Below are 8,790 nucleotides of genomic sequence, written 5' to 3' on the forward strand. Positions count from 1 at the left end.
GACATTTTACCATGGTGAACCAATCAAGGTCAGTGTCGATATCAACAACAGCTCCAGCAGATCACTGAAAGACATCACTGTCGCAGGTGAGAATGTTGTTGTTGTTGTTTGGTCGTGTGACCTACTGTATATGTTCATTCCGCCTGCTTGCTTCTATAGTGGAGCAGGTGACCAACGTGGTCCTTTATTCCAATGACAAGTATGTGAGGGCAGTTGCCCTAGAAGAGACCTCGTAAGTATCACTCAATCAATCAGTCTCTTGTTCAGACAATTTAATTTGATTTAATGAAATACCTTCCCCATTGAATACCTTTCTACCTCTGTGCAGATGTTCTCTTTATGCAACCTTTATTGGTGATGATTTGTTTTATTTTTTGGTCAAATAAAGTTGCAGCATCAAGATGGTAGAATCACAAATAAGGCAATGTCTTCCTATGTTTCCCCACAGAAATACAGTGCCCTCTGGCACAACCCTGAAGAAGGTGTACACCCTCATTCCTCTATTGGCTGCTAACAAGGAAAGACGGGGTATTGCTGTGGATGGGAAACTGACGCATGAGGACACCTATCTGGCTTCCTCGAGCATGTGAGTGACCATCACGACACTCTGCTGCTCAAAGATCTCACACTGGTTTACATTTACAAGATGGCAGCAGAAGATCTCTATAATATTCTGACCTGCCCCCCCAAATATTCTAAATAATACCACTTAATTGAATCTTCATTTAATCAACTTATTTCCTGATCTATTTTCAAAGGATGGTGGGATCTAGGTATGGCTGATTTCAAATGTTTCCTTTTTGTCGAGTCAAAAAAAAAATCTAGTTCTTTCAACTAAATATTATTAAGTAACTGGTTCCACTGGCTTTTTTTTTTACTCAACTTTTCGGTCAAAGTGTTACCTGAAAAAATTATGTGAACTTAAAATGATTGTGTTTGCTCAAATTGTCTCATATGTTCATTCAACTAAAAATTATTATTTGGGCATTTTACCCATAAAAAAAAAAATCTGTGGAACTAGTTACACACAGTGCTTTTAACATACAATGTTCTCAACTTACATATTTGACGTACATTATTACATTGTGCATGTTCATTTACACAGTAATTATTATTCAACGTGTCCTTGCCTGGGATTTGAACTCACAACCTCTTGATTCACAGTATTCCAATCTTCCTGCTATGCCACCATGTATGTGACAATAACTGATTTCACCTGTATTGCTACAGGCAGATCCCCACCTGTTTAGCAAAATAAAATAAAAAATGCTAGGCAATTCAAGCCCCCTTGGGTGCTGCCATAGATTTACATTACATTTACATTGGCCACAGATAAAATTATGTCAAATCACATTTTATCTACCGTAGCTTTGATTGGTCTGATCATTTCAACATCATACTTTCAAAATCTTAGCTAGCAAGCTAGCTATCTAGACAAGCAGTCATCATCATGAATCACATCGATAATCGATAAATGAGTGGTTTGTAAGGAATCAGTAGCTAACTGCGAGCATCGCAAAGCAATCACTATTTTGCTTCCCTTGCTATTCGTGGAGAGGGTGTGTGGTCCAAGTCTGGGTTTTAGGATTCAAAACATCTGTCATAAAGGGTCTCTTTTCCAAGATAAACATTCACACACAACACCATGGGCCAGAAAAGGTTGAATACATTGGCCATGCTGTCAATCCAGCATAACAAAGTTTGCCCATAAGAAGGACCGACGCGCCACCTTGCTGTTCACGTGAGCACAACAAACGGTGAGTCCAAAAATATGTATTGTATGCTGCTGCTTAAATTATGTAATATGCCAGGGAGATATGTATACTGTAACTAAGAAAGTAATACTAGTGTATGTTGTGTAGTAAGCAGTTAGTAGCCCATGTGTCTCACCCTAAGAATTTGGTCCCTCGCCCCGTCAGAACTGTTCTGACTTGGTGGTGCACATGTAGCCGATAACATTAGCCTGTTTTAGAGAAATGTCATCATCGAATATTGTAAGAACTTTCGTTGTCTGCTTATATGCCCCTGTTATTTATTCTACGGTTCTGACTTGGTGTACAGGGAGAGTAATGTACGAACGGCCCATGTTCTGAATTCTGTTATGTCCATTTCAAAAGTGCTGAATAAATAGGCATATCGACAACATCCATCTTAACTCGCTCATTATTGTCTTAATCGAAATTACGTATTGCCTCTTATCCGCTCATCGTTCCCTTATGCCATAGTTTGTATATCTCCATTTTTATAGTGCTTATATAAGTCTAACTCATTTGTATATTATTCATCATTTTAGGCAATGTTGGAATGATGCATTTCATTGTTCTATATCGTGGAGCTCCGCCCCATAGGGGAGCTCTGCTTCTATTGGTTTACCCACTGCCCTAAGGCAGCATCAGCCTGAGACAAAATTATGCACACACCTGCAGCCAATAGAGTACAGGTGTCCCCTATAAGAGGGATGCCTCCCCTCAATCAGCCTCCCTTTATCTTCAGCGAATGGACTAGACTGAAGAAGCCAAGAAGAGACGAAGAAAAGACTCAGGACAAAGAAAACGCAGTCGAATTTCCAGTCATCGACGTCATCCAACAATGAGCACACCAGGAGATTTTCCACCCCCAAAAGCTCTTTTCAGAGCTCAATGCAGATGCTCCTCCATGGCGGCCGGCGACTCCCACAACGTATGTTTCTTGTGTTTAGGGTCCCAGCATGCCAAAGAGGGCGTCTGCAGTCCCCCTAACTGCGCCTCCTGCGCCCTCCTTTCTGTGAAGGAGAGGAAGCAGTGCTGGGCGTTTTTTAGGGAGGATATCCCTCTATAGGATGTGCTATCGATACTAGCCACTGCTTCAGAGGCGTCATCTGACGGCGCAGAATCAGGAGATGATGGGGACTATGAGGAAGAGGCTGGCATTCATATGGAACAGTCAGACCCCGTCCCTCAAACATTCAAGTCCCCCTTTCCTTTGGTTAGCGAGAGGGCTTGTAGTTCCTATGGCGATGATGACACGGCCTCTGAGAAATCAGAAGCCCTGTCCTTCGCCGCAGTGTCTCTGAGAACTGATTTTCCCGGACTCATTGAGAGAGCTGCCAGACGGTTGGAAATACCGCTACCCCCTATTCCCGCCGCACCGGAGGTTGATTTAATGGAGGGCGGCCCTTATTCCAGGCCAAGAAGAGCGCCAGAGCCATTAGCTCCAGCCATGCCTTCGTTGGCCAAATACGTCGAGGGCTCATGGGAGGCACCTTTAGCGGCGCGTTCGACGGCTAAATCGTACCTCCCATTCACTAGAGTGGAGGGAAGGTTCCAGGGCCAAGCTAGGTGAATCCCCAGGTTAGAGAGCGCCATGGCGGCATATCTCGTACCGGGTTCGAGTCCCTGGCCCTCTTCCAAGAAGGCCACCTTTCCATCTCAGAAGGACCGTCTCACAGCACAGCTGTTAGAGAAGTCCTTCAATTTGGGAGCCCAGGCTGTAGCAGCAGCCAATAACATTGCCCTCTTGGCAGCCGCTCTGTCCCGTTTAACTACGGGCAAGACAGAGCTGGAGCCAGAGGAGGTGGAGGAGGCGTCTAGGATCTCTGGCGCCATCTTACACCTAACACAGGCATCGGCCGTCTGCTTGGGGAGGTCCATGGCCACCTCGGTGGTCGCGGAGCGACACCTCTGGTTGTCCCTGACAACCATGAAAGAGGCAGACAGAACGTCCCTTTTGAACGCCCCCCTCTCTGACAACGGGCTCTTCGGAGTCGCCGTCAAAGAGGCGACTGAGAGGTTCTCAAAACTGGACGAGGAGAAGAAGCAGTTGGCCAGACACCTGCCACTGGCAGGGAGGTTAGGCCCTGCACCTCCACAAAGACCATCCACTTCCGCCCCCCAGAGTAGACAGAGTTCTACAACGAGGCGGCGTATCCGGCACCAGTCGGCGTATCCGGCGCCAGTCGGCGGCCACAGGAAGCAGGAGAGCGGGCCCAGCCTCCCCAGCAGCCACGGTGGCCCCATTGCAGCCAGCGAGGGAGGTGGTGAGAGCGCTGACCTGGGCCCCTAAGGGAGGCCACAAGAGGAGGCGCACATGACGGGACGCGGGGGAGCGGATGGAGGACACGTCGATTTCGAACGTGGCCACTGTTCCCCCCCACCCTTCGGTTGAAGGGATGGGTGATGATGTTAATGTCTTGAATGATGTGTTTAATAAAGAGTTGGCTCCACCTGACTTTGTCAAAAAATAGCCCCTTTTCCATAATACGTCTGAAAGCGTTCAAATCTCACCCTCTCTTCCCTACCACTCTAAGCGCCGTTCAGCCCACCAGGGGTGCGTTGCTGAACAGGCATTCAGAGTAGGTACACATAACACTTCAAGTATAAGAAGTGCTTCACATAGCAGGCAGCAGTCTCTGTCAGACTCTGACATGATGACGCAGCCGCTATTTGGGGATGGCGCGCTATCACAGACTAAGGTCTCTGTTAGTGCGATTCAGACCCATGCGGCGTTCACAGAGGGCCCGATTACTACGGTCACAAAAGTGTCCAACGTATCGGCGCCCCCACCTCTTTCTGAACGCGCCAAAGCTCACCACACTGAGCGTAATTCAGCCCACCAGAGGTGCAGAGCTGAACACGCACAGGAGGTGAAAGGGGAAAAGATACCAAGACGCCGTCTTGGTTTATCTCAAAGAGACCTCACATTACAGACTCCAAGGAGTACTGTAGTGAGTGCCTCTCATAGCAGGCTGCAGTCTCAGTCAGGAGACATGATGACACAGCCGCTATTTGGGGACGGCGCACTATCACAGACTAAGGTCTCTGTTAGTGCGATTCAGACCCATGCTGCGTTCACGGAGGGCCTGATTACTACGGTTACGGGTATAACCAACGTATAGGCGCCCCCACCTCTCACAGAACGCGCTGATGCTCACCACGCTCAGTGTGGCTCAACCCACCAGAGGTGCAGAGTTGAACACACACAGAAGGTGAAGGTAAAAAAGGTATCAAGGCGCCGCCTTGTGTTACCTCAAAAAGACCTCATATTACAGACTCCTAGGAGTATTGTAGTGAGGGCTCTAATAGCGAGAATGCAGTCATCTGGGATGATGACGCAATCGCTTGCTGGGGATGGTGCCTTGTCGCAGGCTGTGGCCTCGGCCAGTGCAATTCAGACACGCGCTGCGTTCACGGAGGGCAGGAATACGACGGTTACGGGTTTAACTGACGTCTCTGCCCCTCCTTCTTGTTCAGAACGCACTAATGTTTCCTCTCCCTTTCATGGGAGGCCCGCCTTGGGCTGTTCCACCACCTCAGTGTTGGGGAACAGCGGCGGCAAGGGCCATAGAGGAATAAAGGTCCTTCCTACTGAATGAACCACAGCTTCGCGCTCGGCCGCTTTCTCTGCATTGCTGGCAGTGGCAGCGAAGCTGCACCCTCTCACGCTGGCTAGAACAGACGTTGCAGAAGGGTTATGCTCTCCAATTCCATCGGACCCCACCCCCATTCAGGGGAGTGGTGGAGACGGTGATGAAAACGCCCGAAAAAGTGGCCGCTCTGATTTCAGAGATTACGGAACTTTTGGCGAAGGAGGCGGTCACAGTGGTTCCCCAGGAGCAAAGGAACAAGGGGCTATATTCGCCCTACTTCCTGGTGCCCAAAAAGATGGGGGGAATGAGGCCAATATTGGATTTACGCATTCTCAACGAGAGCGTAAACCAAACGGCCCTTTCGAATGCTAACGACAAAACGTCTGCTGGAATGTGTCCAGAAAGGATACTTTTGTACAAGCATAGACCTAAAGGACGCGTACTTTCATGTGCCGGTACAGCCGGGTCACAGGAAGTTTCTGTGATTTGCCTTTCAAGGGGTGGCGTACAAATACACGAGGATGCCATTTGGGTACGCCCTGGCACCTCGCACGTTTTCCAAGTGTGTGGAGGCGGCATTGGAACCGTTGCGTCGTCAGGGAATACGGCTACTAGCCTACCTAGACGACCTACTGGTTCTCGCCCTGTCAGCAGAGCTGGCGATCACTCACACAACACAGACAGTGATTCATCTCACACGTCTGGGGTTCGCTGTGAATTGGAAAAAGAGTGCGCCCTGGCCCAGTCATCAGATTGTCTACCTGGGGATACAGCTAGACACTGTAATGATGAGGGCTCGAATTTCGGACCCAGAAGGGTAGCCTTGTTGCTAGCCCTGAGGAAGTGTCGTCCGAATCACACGGTGACGGCGCTGTCGATCATGTCACTTTTGGGTCTCATGTCGTCAGCCCACTCTGTGGTTCCGCTGGGACTCCTGCACATGCGCAGGATGCAGCGATGGTTTGCCCAACTAAGACTAGACCCATTGCGTCAACGTCATCGGTTGGTGGTGGTTCCCCCCTCGCTCAGGGTAGATCTGAACTATTGGAGAAACCCGCGCGTTCTCACGCACGGTGTCCCGATAGGCAAAGTGTCCTCTTACATCCCAGTGTTCACAGATGCGTCTCTGACTGGATGGGGAGGGACATGTCAGACCCAAGCGATAGGAGGTGTGTGGCCTCTTTCGAGTCGCCACATCAACCTCTTGGAGTTGGAAACGGTTCGACTGGTTTTGACCCACTTTGCGTCTACCCTTCGGGTCGCGATGTGCTGGTCTGGTCAGACAACCAGACCACAGTAGCCCACATAAATCGGCCAGGGAGGAGTCAGGTCTCCTGCTCTCCATCGGGCGGCAGAGGAATTGTGGCTGTGGGCTCACGAGCACCTTCGCTCATTGAGAGCAGCACACATTCCGGGCTACTTGAACGTAGGAGCAGACCTCATGTCAAGAGGGGTTCCTCGAGACGACGAGTGGTGTCTGCATCCGGACATTGTTCTCAAAATTTGGGAACAGTTCGGGAGAGCCGAGTTGGATCTATTCGCGTCACGCGTGAACGCGCAATGCCCCCTATGGTTCTCTTTGAGGGAACAAGACGAACCACCACTGGGAAGAGACGCTTTTGCGCACCACCCGTGGCCGAGAGTTCTTCTGTATGCATTCCCTCCGCTGTCCTGCATTCTCCCACTGTTAGCCAGGGTGAGGTCAGGACGGCTATCAGTGATATTGATAGCCCCCGATCGCCCAGGGGCTCCTTGGTTTGCGGAGATGAGTCAGATGTTGATTGCGCCACCTTGGCCAATTCCACATCGACGAGACGCGTTGTCTCAGGCGGGGGGCACGATAGGGCAGTTGCCCATAATCGGCCAACCACTGAAGGCCTGGCTGCTGAGAGGGACAGGCTAGAGCACCGTGGGTTATCTGATGCAGTGATCAGGACCATACAGGGTTCACGTGCCAGTTCCACTTCTAAGATGTATGCCAGTAGATGGAACGTGTTTTTCACAATGGTGTGTCACACAAGGTGTAGACCCCATGAGCTGTCAGGTTGAGAGTATTCTCTCTTTCCTACAGCTTATGTTTGATAAGCAGAAATCGCCCGCTACCATTAAGGTGTTTGCAGCGGCAATTTCAGCTTGTCACGAGGGGTTTGGCAGAGACAATGTCTTTAGCCACCCTCTAGTGAAACGTTTCCTATTAGGAACGCGGCGGCTTAGGCCAACACCTAGAGCCACGCTTCCTCAGTGGGATTTGGCTTTGGTACTCGAAGCGCTATGTAAGTCGTCGTTCGAGCCATTGAATCAAATACCCCTCAAGATGTCTATGAAGACGGCACTGTTGCTCGCTTTGACTACTGCTAAGCGTGTCAGTGATTTGTGTGCTCTTTCAACGAGACCCGACTGCCTAGCCATTAATGGCGATCTGAGCAGAGCGGTGTTACGTCCTAACCCGGCATTTGTGCCGAAGGTTATTAAGAGTTCATATAGATCACAGACCGTGGAGCTTTTTCTCCCCCTCCTCATAGGGAGAGGAGTGAGGAAAGGCTCCATCGCCTGTGCCCAGTACGCGCCTTGGCGTGTTATGTTGAGCGCACAGCAGCGATTAGGTCATCGCCTCAGCTGTTTGTGTGTCACGGTGCGGCTGCACTAGGTAGACCACTTTCGAAACAGCGTCTATCTCATTGGCTTTGTGAAGGCATTGAGATAGCTTATGAGGCAGCAGGGCGACAGTTGCCTCAGGGTATCAGAGCTCACTCCACTCATGGAGTAGCAGCTTCTACTGCCCTTTTCAGAGGAACAGGGGTAGAGGATATATGTAGAGCGGCGTCATGGTCAACACCGTCTCCATTTATCCGTTTCTATCTCTTGGATATGTCTTCTAACTCTTTGGCTCAGTCTGTACTCAATGTAGCTGAAGGGAGACTTTGAGCTAGGAGGAGAGGAATGCAGGACTGTGGAGACAAGGTCTAATCTTTTTTAGTTCATGTAATACAAAAACAAGGCTGTGGAACCAGTTACTTAATAATAATTAGTTGAAACAACTACATTTGTGAATGTTTTTTTTGTTTGTTTTTACAGTGTGGTCACTCAGTCAGTCAGTCATACCTATTTTCACTTTTGTTCCTGTATTTTTTGTTCCAGTGAGGTTGCAGTGGAGGTTCCAATCCGACTCATGCATCCTAAACCTGACCCAGGTTAGTTCAGGGCCTCTGAATCCCCAGCCTCTCTCCTTATGTCCGCGATCTCCACTATGTCCAATATGTCCACTATGTCTTTCACAAAGCTCTCCACCTACACCACCCTTCACTCTCCCTTCATCACCCTCCATGCTTTCCCTCTCTGAGCCCTTGATGAATGACTAGGGCCGGAAGTTTTTCCATGGACAGGTCACATAGTCTGGAAAATCTTCTTGCCTTTTAAATACCTGTCTACTGTACACCTTTATATCA

The 8,790-nt window shown here is 49.3% G+C and overlaps 1 long non-coding RNA gene across 2 annotated transcripts in view; it reads left to right on the top strand.

Annotated features, from left to right (window-relative positions):
- Positions 1-8,790, top strand: part of LOC121567076 — an 11,258-nt gene continuing 2,468 nt past the window's right edge. For both annotated transcript variants that reach the window (XR_006001040.1, XR_006001041.1), the window contains exons 1-3: positions 1-86; positions 449-586; positions 8,483-8,535. This is a non-coding gene — a long non-coding RNA (uncharacterized LOC121567076). The remainder of the gene's footprint in view (positions 87-448; positions 587-8,482; positions 8,536-8,790) is intronic.

This window comes from Coregonus clupeaformis, chromosome 5, assembly GCF_020615455.1.
Source record: "Coregonus clupeaformis isolate EN_2021a chromosome 5, ASM2061545v1, whole genome shotgun sequence".
Lineage (NCBI taxonomy): Eukaryota > Metazoa > Chordata > Actinopteri > Salmoniformes > Salmonidae > Coregonus > Coregonus clupeaformis.